At 32.2% G+C, this 17,193-nt stretch overlaps 1 long non-coding RNA gene across 1 annotated transcript; it reads right to left on the reverse strand.

Moving 5' to 3' along the window:
- Positions 1–6,960: 6,960 nt before the first annotated feature.
- LOC141594388 (uncharacterized) lies at positions 6,961–7,755 on the reverse strand. Its single transcript, XR_012522168.1, has 2 exons — positions 7,644–7,755; positions 6,961–7,257 (listed from the first exon to the last, which is right to left on the reverse strand). It is a non-coding gene; the product is annotated as an uncharacterized LOC141594388 (long non-coding RNA).
- Positions 7,756–17,193: the final 9,438 nt, after the last annotated feature.

Consider the following 17,193-nt stretch of genomic DNA (forward strand, 5'->3'; position numbering starts at 1 on the left):
AATTCTATGACCCATTTTAAGTACTTGTAATTGTGAATTACTAGTTAATTTTTGTATGTGATTTATTTTGTTAATATAATGATTTTTAATAAGTTAAAAATGCATTATTTAATAACATGTCTAGTAACATGTCCAATATGTCACACTACACAAATTGAACAATTGACAATCTTAAAATGGACCTTTTTATCTCAAGGGTGTCGTGTGAGTGGAGGGGGTTGGGGAGTTTTAGGACTTAATTGTTGCTCTAATTGAAAATTAAGCACAATGATGATGTCTCTAATAGACCTAATTACTAGCCCTACACTCTACATCTTGAGAAGAACAAAAATGAGCATGGATTGGGCATACTACCCAAGGCCGTCTGGCCACCCATAAGAAAAGAGAGAGTTTTTCTCTTTTTGATTATTCATTCATTCTTACACAACTCAACTTCTTACTCTTCTCCTCTTCTCTCTAAAAATTGAGTTTTAGAATAGAAAACAAAGTTGTTCAAAATCTTATATTTAGATTACTAAAAGTAGTAATAGAAATAATAATAAGATTATTTTTAAGGTCACTAATTTAATGTATCTAGTTAATATATAAATTAGTATTAAGGGTGATTATCTTGGTACATTTCCTTAAGGAGTAGATCCTACCATTAGGTCTAAATTCATCCTTGGAGCTCTCGGATTTTTCGAAGACTAATTTGGTAGGAGACCAATTAGTATAACCGTGTGGCACCACCTTTGTAAGTTGATGATTTTCTTCTTAATTTGTTATTTTGTTATGCATGCATAAGATCTAGTTAGTTTATGACTAAACTAAAATTATAAAGTTATTAGAAATGTCTAATAAGAGATTAATGAATCTTACAATATATCGAGGAAAAAACCGAAAAAAGGTAAAGTTGCCCGAGTTGTTAACTCCGTTGAAATGGCAACTGCTATGTCACGTGCTGAAGATGGCGTAGTTAAAGCATGAAGCAACTCATTCACATGTGCGCGTTCAGCATCATCAAGAGCGTTAAGGTGTTCTATTTGAAAACAATTTTTCTCTTGTTGATGATGCAGGAGCAGTTTAGCTGCCAAATCTTGAGGCATAAAGCATTTGCATCTTTTATAAATGATTATAGGACCCCTACGAATAATTCTGACACCATTGATATCATTGGTCCGTAGAGAAAGGCCATATGCATGTTCAATGCAAGGTGCACTTGGGTGTATGAGGAAAAGCTGAGACTAATTCTTACAAACCAACGCCATGTTTGCCTTATCTTCGTAACAATTGACTCGGTTAAATATGTTAGTCACTAGATCTTGATTATTGAAAACATCATCAAGTTGGGCTTGATAACGGTTGTCAGTGAACTGAACTTTGACTAAGGGATCAAATGACAAACTCCTAGCCTCTTTTTTTTCTCTTACGTAATTCTTGGCAAAAACTGCTTTATCTGCTGCAACAATATTGACTACCCACCTCTTGCACCAATTGACCATACTTGGCTATGTATAAGTAATTGACCATTAAGAGAATGACCTACAAGCATCACAAATTGAACTCTCGAATGAAAAAAGCAGAAATAGAAACTAGTAAGGAAAAGAGTACAAGCATTCCGTCATTTGAAATATCACATTAAGCATGCACAAAAGCACTAAGATAAATTCAGTAAATATCACATTAAGCATGCAGTACAGGTATTGCATCCAAGTTTAGAGAGAGCATTAAAATGTAGTCTATCATTATTTTGGGGTAAGGGATGAAACACAAAAAAGAGACGAAGCTATGCAGATTTTCTTACTCAACGTACTTTGCTCAACAGAATCATTTATGCTTGAATTTGTTGGGTTTGGTGGGTAATAATCTTTCACTGTTCTACCGCCTTTTATTGGTGGTTTTTTACTGGTGTTTTTTTCTTCCTTGCAACAGTCTTTCGCCTCATATCTTTGAATGCATTGACTGATGTTAACACGGGTGAAAATAGAAATTTTGGCCAATGCACAATCAAGAGTATTATAATGTAAACAAAATATGAAGATTTTCCAAGTCAATGGCCAACTACTAATTAAGCATTGGCACCTTATTGACAATTGACCAACTGCTAATTTTAAAGTGACATCTTATTTATTGCAGACAGGACCTTATTTGATGCACATTGAACCCTATTTCATGCACACTGGACCTTATTTCATGCATATACAGAGGACGGGTTGTTGGAGCTTGTGTCCTCCACAAATTAGTGTGATAACATTTATAAATCTCTTATAGGTTCACAAGGGTATACTTCGTATTTTATCAGTTGATTAACGATTACCTAATAACGGTTGGCTTGCTAGAAAGTTTGACGTTATTATCATACTGATGGCGGTGATCAACTGGTCCCTAAAAGTCACACCTAAAGGATGTGTTTGAGAGATGTGATTATGGAAATGTAATCACATTGATGCCTTATATGACTAAAAGGTTAGTTCATGTATTTGACTAAACAGTTAGTCAACGTGTTGATGAGACGATTATTTAATGCCGATTAAATAAATATTAGCTGAGACGAATTAACTGTCAATTCGTAAATTGAATATAATAAGTTATATTTAATTAATGTATATAATGTAAGCTTGAACGAATTAAGATGTTAATTCATAGTTAAATGTAATCGGTTATATTTAATTAGTAAATTATAAATATGCGATATTTATAGTTAAACTATATATTATACGATATTGTCATAATAAATTATTATTGACCCGTATTAATAATTCGACTGCAAGCTGTTGTATGTAAACTTATTAATACGGAATGAAATAAATGACAATTTATAAACAATACACTTTATATACATTTTGTAAAATACCAAATAAGAAGATTTAATCTCATTGTTTTTGGTAGGTTGACAAACCGAAAATAAGAAGACAATTCCTCTTATTTTCGGATATATGGGCCGAAAAATAGAAAAGAAAACTCTACCCTAATTCATTCCTCTTTCACGGTTTAAGAGAGTGAAGGGAGATCATTTTTCTTTAACCTAATTTTAACCTAGCACACTCTCATCAAAAAATACACAAAACCCTAAAAATTAATCAGTTAATTGGGGATCGATTCTAGCAAAGAACAAAGGCATATCTCATATCATCTTGGGTGCAACTGATAGGAGAATATCATTGCGATATTGTTCATAGGCCATATTAGCTAGGACCGAAGGTTATTTCTTAATTCTCTACTATTTTGTTTATGTAATTTATTTTATGACTCGTATTCATCATAATAAATTCGTTATAATCCTTAATTATATGGGAAGTATACCGATATTTCCTACACATGTATCCTAAAACCTAAGCCTAATTGGCTATAAGAAGCTGAAAATATCAAGCAACTACCAGCTGGACTATTGTTTCAGATCCGAGCAATACAGATCATTAAAACCAAAAGATCATCCTAAATCCGCAAATTCAATTATAAAAACTTACTTGAACATGCAATCAGAACAAAAATGCAGAACTCACTATACTATAACAACATATAAACTATGAATTTCTATGCAAATGAGGTCAATGCATAGTCTTCACTTTTGACACAATCTGATGTTGCTGCAGAAAGACTTGGAAAATGTACAAATTTGTTTCAAAATAAATTCAATGCGAATTAGTGACACAATTAGATTATGCATGCTAGACACTCGGAAATTGTAATCCGTAGAACCTAAACCTATAGCGAACATCCGAAATCATCAAGCAAATTGACAGATCTTAGCAATATAGATCATTAATAATCTAGAGATCAACTAAATTCCACATTTTCAAAACGTAGTACAAAAACTCGAACATGTAGTCGAAAATAAGACTAGAAATCTAATAATTCGTCATAGAATAACAATAAAAGACCTTAATTAGGAAAATTACTGCAAATTAGGGTTAATAGCTAGATAGAAATTGATGAATGTCGAGGGAAAAATACATGTATGATAAAATTAGAGTGGAAGCGCCATTAATTTGAGAAGCATATTACCTTAATTTATAGGAATGAGATTGGTAAATCTCGCGAAAATGCTGGTGATGAATGAATTAAACCGTAATTTGAGAAGCAGATGATCGGGGAGTGATGATCGGAGACGATGAAGGTAGGAGAGTGATGATCGGAGACGATGATCGGGGAAGACGAAGAGAAATGGCGACGGAGATGATGATAGTCGAAGAGAGAGAGAGAGAGAGAGAGAAGAAGATGAGTGAGAAAGTAAAAATGGGGAAATGATTGAGATTGAAGGGTTTGGGGTGATCAGCGTAAAATTATTATTATTATTATTATTATTATTATTATTATTATTATTATTATTATTATTATTATTATTATTATTATTATTATTATTATTAATTATTAATATTAGTAGTATTATTAGTGGTTCTCATCATCCTAGTGGTTCTCATATGATCCGATATATGGTTCTCATATGATATATATATATATATATATATATATATATATATATATATATATATATATATATATGTATATATATATATATATATGTATATATATATATATATATATATATATATATATATATATATATATATATATATATATATGTATATATATATATATATATATAGATTTAGGATCCGGTGAGAACGACTACTCGGTGAGAACGGTGAGAACGTCCTTTATAATAAAAACTTCACGCGCGTTTTTACTTTCTCATAGCCAATCTTCACCTCTCATTTTCTCTCAATCACATTTCTCCTTTATAAATCCCCCATCACCACCTACCCTCCTGCCGTCACTACCTACCACTTTCCCGTCGTCTCCGGCGACGATCGCCAACTCCGGCAAGCACACGTGACAGAGGCGCGATCTACGCCATCAGACGCCGCAAACACCACGCAAAATCAATCAAAAACAAAATCACACAAATTGAAAAAATTGAGGATTGATTGATTGAAGAATCTTGGTCAAATCATTATGAATCCCCAGAAATTTGAAGAGAGAAAATAATATTACTCAATTCATCATGAATTCTAAATCATCTTTGTTTGTTACCACTGCCATGGTCATAATTTGTGTTGTTATTCAGCGCAATTTCCGAATTAGGGTTTTGGAGTTAGTTCGGAATTGATCGATTGAAGAATCTTGGTTGTTAAATCTACGATTTTTGCAGATCCGATGATGTCAAATTGACACGCTTCCTGTTGTTATCACAGGGTGGTCGGGAGGTAAGATATGCGCGCACCGGAAAGTATAGTTGTAGCACGTCGGAGTTGATTGTCGAGAGTTAGTTGACTGGTACTTCTCTGTTGACGTCGATGTTTGCCGGCGATGGATTAGTGTGGTGGTTGTCATGGTTTTGGGTTGAGTTGCAATTGTTGTTGTTGGTGGCGGCGTCATGGTTGCTAGTGGTACGGGATTTGAGGTGCAAAGTGGGATGTGGAGATGATAAATGGGGGAGACGACGGTTGTTCAACTCCTTGTCAGCGTCGTGAGCTGAGGTGGTTGGGGGATCGGAGGTGCACAAGGGTGCATGTCGGCGGTGAGAGGTGCTGACTATGAGTGCGTAGTGGTGGTGGTGCGGTGGTAGTTATGGTGACGGTTCGTAATTTGAGAAATTGTTATAAGTGTATCTAGTTAGCATATTTATATGTATCTAGAGCACTATTTTTGTGTATCTAGATAATTAGTATATTTTGTATCTAGCGTGGGGAAAAATGTACCTAGTACGGAAAAAAATGTATCTAGCGTGAGGGAAAATGTTCCTAGTACGGAAAAAGCGTGGGGAAAAATGTTCCTAATACGGAAAAAAATGTATCTAGCGTGGAGAAAAATGTACCTAGTACCGAAAAAATGTATCTACGATGTTAAAAAATGTATATAGAATTCTGGAAAAAAAAAAAAGTGTATCTACGATAGTTTAAAGTATACCTGAGATTTAGTTAAAAAAAAAAAACGTATCTACATTGTTAAAAATTGTATCTAGAATTATGAAAAAAAAAAGTGTATCTGCGATCGATTAAAGTGAACCTCAGATTTTGTTAAAAAAAAAAAAAGGTATCTAACTTATATTTCAATATATCTAGTTCGTTCTCACCGAATGTTCGTTCTCACCTGATCCCACCTCTATATATATATATATATATATATATATATATATATATATATATATATATATATATATATATATATATATATATATATATATATATATATATGCGGGATCTCGTGAGTTTGGTTCTTATGGTGAGTTGTGAGTTTGGAAAATCTGGACCATTAGATCTTACCCAATCTACGGATAAGATTGCTACAAACACAGATAGATGACCCCACTCTGAGTCTATGACTCTTATTTTTTAGTCGCTCCTATTCTATTCTCTTTCATTTTAATTTCTTCATCCTTTTTCTTACCATCTTCCAAATCAATTTATTTTCTTATCATCGATTCATCGTCACACTCAATCCAAATCAATTATTTTTCACCTAGATTTTTCCCCAAATCTGAAACCTTAATTTCACTAATAATCTTAATTTTATCCCCGTAAATTTGATTATTAAATCAACTCGAATCGATTGATCGTGCATTATTGTTGTCTCAGTATTTAGGCTTGATTTTGGCGCAGAGGTGAGATGTAGGCGGCTGATTTCTGGTCAGTTTTGGGTCAATTGAAGTTGAGCGAGTTAGTGATGTATCCTCGGAGGTAACCGGGACAGCGGGAGGTGCCGGTGGGCTTGGTGGTATTGGGGCTGATGCTGGTGGATGGTGGTGGTGCTTGTGTTTATGCTTCCTCTTATTCTTTCCTTTTGAGAGTGATGTCGGTGTGCTTGGTGGTGTTGGGGTTGGCTGTTCAATGGTGCGCGAAACCGACATCAAACGCGGCTGGAATGAGGAATCGAGATGAGTTAGGTGGTCGTATTGGTTGTTGGTTCTGCTGGTCATGATGGTGGAAGGGAGCGGTGCCGTCAATGTTGGGAGATGCGGCAGTGGCGTTAAAACTTGACTGTTCTCAATTGGCCAATCAAATAGCAGCTAAACTACATTATTTCAGAGTTCGAGCAAGAAATATTTCAACTTATTGTCGCAATTTTGTGTATATCCCAGCCTAATTATGGGATCCTAATTAGCAGCAATTCAAAAATAAAGAACATGAACTTGTCTGAATCCTATGGTTTCTTTAGTTATCCCCATAGATCCACTTCTCAGTATTGCTCGTATAGGTGACCAGTTTCTCGAGCTAGAACCACAAGTTAATCTCGTCTTTCGTAGTCTCTGGTCCATCACTTCCATGGATAATGTTCCTACAAACAGAAAAGTACGATTCAGATCCACTTTGTCCAAATGTGGCGGCTACACGTGGCTTTTGATCTTTGAGGCCTTCGTTGTGAGAGCATAAAGGCCTAAGTGTTTCTTTGAACTTAAGGAATAACAGGCTATCCCTTGAAGGTGTGTCACAAGGCAATTCATCTTTCCAGATTGAAAGAGGTGAATAACAACTAAGAGAACTGTGTTACTGCTGGTATAACATTAATTATCGATCTCCGACAAGAAAGGGTCAGTCAATGCAGAGCAAAACAAGTGCTCTTGAATAATGCCTATGATACGTTGTACGCACTCTTGGAGAGGAGTCCATAAATCAGTGCCTTTTATATGTTATGCAGTTCAAGAAGAAGAGAAGCAATGATACCTTACAACAACTACAGCAAGATCTCCTCTGATTGTTCCTGGCTCCGACTTTTGTGGATCTGTGGCTCCTATAAGTTTTCTGTCGTATCTAATCACACCCTCACCTTCCCAGACCTATGGAAATGAAGTACAATACTCTAACTGACGACAATTGCTACAATAACCCCCATAATAACACCACAATATCAGAATAATAGTCCAATAATACACAAATAACAGCACAATAACAACACAATAACACGGGAAAAAAAGAGTAAAAAAAATCAAAGTAGTAAAAAAATCAAAGTGACACCATAATAACATCACAATAACACCAGAATAAAAATATCACCAGAATAACAGCGCAATAACACATGGTAAAAAAAAGAGTAAAAAAATCAAAGTAGTTAAAAAAATCGAAGTGACACCGGAATAACATCACAATAACATCAAAATAACAGCACAATAACACGGGGTAAAACAAAAAAAACAAAAAATAAATCAAAATCGTAAAAAAAATCAAAGTGGCACCGGAATAACATCACAATAACAGCACAATAACATGCGGTAAAAAAAAAAGTAAAAAAAATCAAAGTAGTAAAAAAAATCAAAGTAGTAAAAAATCAAAATGATACCGGAATAACATCACAATAACAGCAGAATAACAGTAGAATAACAGCACAATAACATGTGGTAAAAAAAAGAAAAAAAAATGAAAATCGTAAAAAAAATCAAAGTAACAGCAGAATAACATCACAATAACAGCGGAATAACAATAACAGCACAATAACATGTGGTAAAAAAATAGAGAGAGAAAAAATCAAAGTCGTAAAAAAAATCAAAGTAAAAAAAAGTACAATAACAGCATAATAACACGAGGTAAAAAATAAGTGTAAATGAGGAGTGGACAGATGTAGGAAGTTGGTTTCTGCTTGGTGCAATGAGCAGCTGCCTGATCAAGATTGGTGTGATTGGTGGACAAATCGAAGATTCAGACACCTCAAAAAAAAAAGATTATGGGAATGATATTGGCTGCACTAATCTACCATATTTGGGCAGCTCGAAACACTAGTAGAGTGGACAGATTTTTGAGTAGGCCTGAATGTTTACTGAAGCGGATCACAACAGATGTAAGAAGTAGAATTAAAAGTTGTAGTTTCAAGTGTTCTAGTAGAGGAGTAGCAATGTGGATTGATCATATTTTGGTGTCATAAAGGAATAGCTAAATTGTAGCTGTTCCTTAAGTTTGTATGGTTGGCGTATGATTTTAATGAAAAGCTTACATTTTCCCAAAAAAAAAATAAGTCTAAAAAAAATTCAAGTAAAAAAAAAATCTGGTACAAAAAGAAAAAGAAAAAAAGGTAACATAATGAGAAAATTAGAGAAAAACATAAGAGAACAAAAAAATCAAAGTTGTAAAAAAAAGCATAATAACATGAGGTAAAAAAAAGGAGATAAAAAAATTAAAAGTAAAAAAAAAAAAAAAGAGTAGCACTAGACAAAAGAGAAAATAAGTAAATGACAGTGATTTTATATGACAGGTAAGATTAGATCTTGATCATTCATCTCTAATATAATCTAGTGGTTGAGATTTCCAACCACAAACTCACGACTCACCATAAGAAACAAAACTCACAAGAACCTAACTCTCTCTCTCTCCCTCTCTCTCTCTCTCTATCTATATATATATATATATATATATATATATATATATGTATATATATGTATATATATATATATATATATATATATATATATATATATATATATATATATATATATATATATATATATATATATATATATATATATATATATATATATATATATATATATATATAGTGGAGTTCAAATGAGTCCACCTATATATGAAAGTCCCTAAGTTCTTATCTTTGCCATTGGATTAGGGAAAATTAATGGTTGAGATTAATCTCTTTTTAAGTAGGAAAAAAAGAAAAACAATTAGTTAGTGATATGGAAAACACTTTTAGACTCCCAATCGATTACATAGGAATCATAATTACAACCATATACCTCTCTCTTTTTTTGTTTTACGCATAACCTTTCTTCTTCCTTTCTCTCTGTTTTTCTTTTTCCATCTTCATCTTTAACGATTCTCATCCATATTTTTCATCGACATTTGTCTTTCCATTTTCTTCCACTTCATCTAGTAATTTTATCTCTCAAAAAATTCAAGGATAATATGGAGATTGAAGCTGTTAACATTGGTAAGTTGTTTTCTCGTACCTTAGTCATTCTTTTGATAATATTTCGAAATTTTTTGCGCTATTTTTCTGATTTTAATAGACTGTAAATTATTGATTAATATGGTTGAATATGGATGAGTATGAAATTTGATATTGTATTAGTGTATAACTTGCAGTTACAGATGTAACTTTGATAGTTGTTAAAATGTTTTACCCATTCTAAAAGCTATATGATTGTATGTATGAACTTGAAGTTGCAGTTGTTGATGATTCAATTTTTTATTCCACAATTTTTTTTCTGTGTCTATCAATTGATTTGCTGCATGCTTAGTTATGGAGTGAGCGAGGTAGGTTTCGCAGGACAAACTCTGTTTTATTTGTTTTAGTTAAAGTTTTGGATGTGTATTAAAGTTTCAGAAATCCGTGTTAAAATTATCAAATAATAAAGTTTTAAAGTTAAATTTCAGATTTCTTTTTTTGTTTGTGTTTCATGAGTACGTCAATTGTATTGAAGGTACAACACTGAAAGTTAAGTTTCAGGAAGTGTAGTATAAGGTTTCAAAAAATCCTATTGAAGTTTCAAAAAATACTTTCTATAAACATGCTTTATATGAGGGCAGTTTAAAGTTTTATATCTTATGAATCAAAGTTTTGCAAAGTACTTTCGAAGTGACTGAATTAAAGTTTAACAAATTAGATGTTTAATTGTTAAGGGTGAAGTTCGTGTATTTGTTTTTATGGTACTGATTGATTGATTTGTTACAGATGATGATACACCAATAGTATGTGTAACCGAGGAGTAATTGTGTCGGCAAGTAGAGGATATTTTTACATATGTGGGTATGTAGTTTGGGGATATTCAGGAAGCTATTAATTTTTATCAGGTTTACGCACTTGGTATTAGGTTCGATGTGCGTAGGTACACAACAAAGAACTGCCCTAACCCGTTTGGAGAGCGCCCACCACCACTTGCAGAATCAAGTGAAGAAGAAGAGGAGGAGGAATAAGAAGAGTAGGAACATGGTTATTGTACTGAGTAAAGGAACTTTATCATTTTGTGTTTGGTAGAAACAACTAAAACTCCATTTGTTTTGTATTATTCATCAGTTTGTGTGTATTACTTATCAATTATTCAGGTTTTAAACATTGAAACCTATTATGCCAGTTTGGGTGTGACAGAATTGAAGTGTCAAAAGTTAGCATTGAAGTTTCAAATGTCATTGCTAAAGTTAGATAACAAAAATGTTCTACAGATTAACAAGTTGTGAAACAAATTAAAAGTTTCGAAAGTCAGCGTTAAAGTTTCGAAAGTGAGGCTCAAAGTTCCCAAAAGTAACTCTTAAAGTTAGTAGAACAAAATATCTAGAAGTTACAGTGTGTGTTCATTAAAGTTTCAAAAGTAGCTCTTAAAGTTACCAAATCAAAATATTTTCAAGGACAGGTTTGAGGCCTGAAGTTATGGAGTTATGAATTAAAACTTTCAAAATAAAGTATTAAAGTTTCAAAAGTTAGGCTTAAAGTTTCAAAATTGAAGTCACTCATATAGTTACCAAAACAAATTATGTAGAAGAAAAGGTTTGAGTTTATAATTATACAAGTTTTGAATTAATGTTTCAAAATTAAGGCTTAAAGTTTCAAAAGTCATGTTTAAAGTTTCCAAATTCAAGCTTAATGTTTCGAAAGTTCACGCTTAAAGTTCCAAAATTCAAGGTTAAAGTTTCAAAAATCAAGTCTTAAAGTTTAAAAAGTTTGGCTTAAAGTTTGAAATACGGGGTTAAAGTTTCAAAAATCAAGTCTTAAAGTTTGAAAGTTTGGCTTAAAGTTTGAAATTCGGGGTTAAAGTTTCTTAAAGTTCTAAAAGTTTGGCTTAAATTTTCGAAATTCAGGGTTAAAGTTTCAAAATTCAGGGTTAAAGTTTCGAAATTCAAGTCTTAAGGTTTCAAAACTTTGGATTAAAGTTTTAAAACTCAAGTAGTTAGCAAAAAAAGGATGAGTACTAAAGTTCACCAATATGTGAATTAAAGTTTCAAAACTCACTCTTAAATTTACAAAAATGAATTATGTAGAAGAAAAGGTTTGAGGTTTTTAATTATACAAGCTTTGAATTAATGTTTCAGAAATGTGGCCTAATGTTTCAAAAGTCAGGCATAAGGTTACCAATACAAAACATGAATGAGTATTCAAGTTACCAGATATGTGAAATAAAGTTTCAAAACTCATGCTTAAGGTTTGGAAACTCATATATGAGTATTGAGATACATCAATAGTCACTGGGAAATTCCTTATCAATCGATACATTAAAAACTAAAACATAATAACTACTTGTTACATCATAAGAGACGAATTAATGTTTGTTTTTAGGCAAAGTCTTCAAAAGTTTGCGCCTAGCATATACGACTTCCTATAAGCCTTATTTTTGGTCTACAAATTTCTTCACCTTCTCCAAAACTTCTCCTCTGATTCTGCTCATATCAGCTAATACCAGAGTAGCTGCTAGTTCGATAATCAGATAACGCCGCTCAACCTTTCCATCAAGGTCTTCGTGCTCAAAAGGCGCACCCTCATAGCATAACATATGAATCATGGTGAACATAATAAGTACTTGTTACATTAAAAAATGAAACTGTTTCAATTTCACCACTTTCGAGGGAGTGGAAGCAACAACAACTTCTGCAACTGTCACTTCACCAGCCATCTAAGAAACAAGAAAGAAAGAAAAAATGATATTCAAACATCAGTTATGCATATGTTATGCTATGAGGGTGACATTGACATATACAAGTATAATAGTCGGAAAAGGCAACAAAAATCATAAACAACTAAATCTTGAGAAACCCATAATTTTATTGTATTAGTTCATAATAAGTAATCCACCCAACTTAATTACTTTAAGTTGATTTTTTCTTTGGGAAATGTCATCAAACAAGTTGTAAGCATAATTCAGACGCAAAATTTAGCCTAAAATTTACTCCATCAAACAAGTTGTAAGCACAATAACAACATAAAGAAAATCAAGAATCAATTGCATAGATACATCTTGAACGGATTAGACGCCTCTTTTTATTTGCTTAGAAACTTAATTTTGGAGCTATAAAATCACAAATTAGACACAAATCGAATATTTAAGATGAAATCACATCAGCGAGATAATCACACCAGCCCGAAAAATCAAACTATTGACGTGTGTTTGTAATAAGATCTAAACTGAGAAAAACAACTCATACTAACAAATATCTAGATACAAAACCCAACAACTAAATAAATCAATAGCAACAAGTAATGAAATGAAGGAAAATTACAAAAGCCATTGTAGATGATAAAACGGAGCGGCATGCTCCGACAATTTTGCAGATGGCGCTGAGTTGCGATGGTTTGGAGATGCAAGAGGATAAAGATGTTGGAGTTTAAAGTTGTGGGGAAGGTGACATGAGATGAGAAAGAGAACCGGTGTGAAGAGGCGTGGTTGTCGGCATCTAGGATGTTTGGTGGGTATGAGAGAGAGTTGAGGTTGATTGAATATGTGACGATGAGAGTGAATAAGGAACGAGAACAAGATTGGAAAATGAACAGGAATATGGGCATTGGGAAATGAATAGAAGATTGGAAATTGGGAAATATTAATGCAATTGGGTGGGTTGATGTGTTTTTTGATTTTAATCTCAGCCGCTCGTTAGGATTCATCTAAGGGCTTAGATGAGGACTCATGGACTCATCTAAACTAAGTGGACTTAGTTGAACCTAATTCTATATATATATATATATATATATATATATATATATATATATATATATATATATATATATATATATATATATATATATATATATATATATATATATATATATATATATATAAGATGCTTTTTCGAGCGATTCTAAGTTGTCCACATCATCAAAAATCAATTTAGGAAAGTTTCATAAATAATAATTTTTGATGTAGAGAATAAAATTGAGAATTTTTTAATTATTATAATATAGTATATAGTATATAGTATATATTTCCTAATTTATATTCAAGTCATGTTTTTATTTTTTACATGAAAACTTTTACATTTCATTTGCCAAAAAAATATTATTTAAAAAATTATAAAAATAATATAATTAGATTCGTGGTAAAAAAATACTATCATTAGAGTATAAATTTCATATAATTTGCACATGTTAAAAATTGTGTATTTCATAGTGTGCTATATGTTCCACATTAAAAAATAATGTTGGTGAGGTAAATATACTACGTATAAATAATAGAATTGTCCCACATCGAAAGATTAGCATAAAGTGGGGTGATCTTATGATTATAAATAGGAGACATCCTTGGAACTTATGTATCAACTCAAAATCTTTTGAGTCTCTTAAATATTGTCTTAAGGAGCTCTTAATAGTTTGTATCATTATCTCCAAAATATGATATATATTTTTTATATTATATTTAAGTAAAGTTTATAATTTTTATATAAAAACTTATACCATTTGACAAAAAATCATCGTAAAAAAAATATAAAAATTATATAATTAGATTCGTGGTAAAAAAAAATGTTATCATCAGAGAATCTGATATAGGAGGGACATGGGTATATGTTCAAAATGCAAGTTCAAGTCACTCTTGAAATTTCAGATTCATTGACTTGATTTAAATGCTAAATATCTTCAAAAATATGGCTAATTTTGGTATGATTACGGTTTAAAATGAAAGTACGTGATGTTAGCTTTCCAACAAGTGGTCATATGCTTTATTTGGATAAGTAACGAATGAGATATGGTCGTTTTAAGTTGAGCTGTCCAATTTAGACGCATATGACGTAAATGGTGCCAACACAAGATGGAAAGGATGAAGGATGAATTGAATTGTTACTTTCCTAAATCGAGTCTAAATTTATTATTTTCCTAATTCTGGTTGGTGTAATACTTTCCTAATTTATTTAGGAAAGCTTAGTTTCTTAATTCTTGATAAAGTAGTTGTTATTTTCTATTTAGTTTTGAAAAGTTTATTATTTTTTTAAGTCTTTCTAAGTTGGTCTATATTAGTAAAAATAAGAGTCTTTGTATTCAGTTTTAATCAATCAATTGGAGTTTGAGAATTAATATAAGAGTTTCTTGTTGTGTGCTTATTACTTGCGAGTTTTAAGTTTTATATTTCTTCCTTGCGAGGTTGAAATTTTAGTGTGATTCGATCCTTGCAAGGTGAGAGACACCATTCGTGTTCAGTTTCGAGTTCCTTGCGAGGGAGGAGAGTTGTTCACGTCATATCCTAGTTTTAGTTGAGGGGTCTTTCGAGATTTTCACAACTAATTCATATCCCTTATTATTTTCGTTACTTATATATAAAAAAAAACAACAAAAACACATTAATTTCGCTGTGTATTTTATTATTTAAAAATCAAACATCAAAATCCGAGTAGTTTTACATCAATTTAGTAAAACTTGTGTACTATTTTACATCAAAGTGTTTACCAGAGCAGGTTTTAGTTTGTTTCTTAACAAACTTGTCCTGGGAAGTTTATAGTCATGTCTCGAAGGCAATTCAAACAATTTTGGAAGGAGTTCGAGTAATTTGAGCAACGATTATGGTGGAAGGATTTAGAAAGAGGTCTTGCCAAATTGTCGAACCAGATGGAGAAGTTTGAGCGTGACTTTCATCAATCTTGTGAAGTAAAGAAACAAGCGACAAAGATCGAGTCTTTTGATGTTTTTCACAAGGAACAAGAAGTGAAGCTTCTAGAAGACGTGGAGAAGATGATGCCTGATCTTGTTGAAACGAACAGTGCAGAAGACTTTCATATAGGCGACTATCAGTTCAGGATGATGAACCAAAAGTAGAGGACGAGATTATCATAATAGAGCCATTAAGTGATGATGATCAAATTAAAGATGTGATTGAAGATGACCTATTTTCTTTTGAGGATGAATCTCATACAAAAGGTACTTCTTTATTTGATCCAAATCTACCAATTATTTTTGATGAAGAATTTAAAGAAGTTTATGATGAAGCTCACGTAGAAGAAAGTGATCATACAAGTTATGACGATGCAAATCAAGATAATCTTAATCTTATGCCAATCTTGGATGAGAAGTTTCTGGACAATAACATTAATTTAGATTCTCGGGTTAAAGAACCGTATCAATCACCAATTGATAAATACATTGATCAGAAGCTATATGGTGGGAACAATAATTTCTTATTGAAGACAATTTTTATGGAAGCTCATGATGATTGATAAGTGCATATTTTATATACTTTCATCCCCTATATTAGCTCCATTTTATTTGTTATTTAGCACTTATCATAGTGTCATAAGCTAATATTTGTTGTTCTAGTGTATTTGCTTGTCTTAACATGTTTTTGTAGGAATCTAAGCATTTAGAGGCTTTTTCCTATCATTTTATACACTAAGTTCATTAAGCTAAACAAGACCAAGAGTTGGACTAAGCATGGAGCATTGGATTGGGTTTTGCATGAAGAAATTGATGGATTAGTATGAGTAATGCAAATGTTGCCAACAAACAAAGTCAAGGCCCAATGATCAAATCCAAGTCAAGGTGGAAAGCATAAGATTCCAACATGCTTAGGATGCTTTTTGGGAGCTCTAAAGATCATAGATGAGGCATTTACCCGGGTGATTAAGGAGCATTAAAGCATAAACTTTGGATTCCTCATGCAATTAAGAGAGGAATTAAGCGAAAAAACCCGGAAACACACGACCCCGATCGGGGCCACAGTCCTCTTGATGTTTTACGTTATGCTCTCCTCTCCTATAAATAGGAGAGGTGTTCCAAAGCTTTAGCCATCCAATTTTACGTCCAAGTTTTAGTTTACAATAGCCTTAAGCATTATATTTCTCTCAATAGTTTTCATATTAGTTTACAAATTAGTTAATCTTGTAGTTGTTAAACATTTGGTTATTATATATTCAAGCATTTGGTTTCCAAGTTAGTTCTAACAAGCTACTACTTTGGTAATCTTTCTCTTATTTACATTTTGTATTTTGTTTATGAGTTTAGTATTAGTCTTTTACATTTCATCATTAGTATACAATTTCCACTTTAGTTATAATTCCTACAATATGCCTTATAATCCAAATATCATTTGCATTTCCTTTACAAATATGAGTAGCTAAATTTCCTAGTCTAAGGGCTAGGGGAGCCATGCATAAATCAAGTATATAACATGATAAAATAGATTAATAATAATATTGATCATATTGCTTCTATCACATGCTTGTGCCACAATGTTTAATCTTTGTTTAGGGCCCTATTCATTTGATTAAGTTTGTTTATTCGTTCTATAAGTCGAGAGGCACGGAATTGAATTAGACTAAGCATGTATAGTAGGACGACCTAGTCATGGACGAGAGTTTCTCTAGGACC

Source organism: Silene latifolia, chromosome 8, assembly GCF_048544455.1.
Source record: "Silene latifolia isolate original U9 population chromosome 8, ASM4854445v1, whole genome shotgun sequence".
NCBI classification, from domain to species: domain Eukaryota; kingdom Viridiplantae; phylum Streptophyta; class Magnoliopsida; order Caryophyllales; family Caryophyllaceae; genus Silene; species Silene latifolia.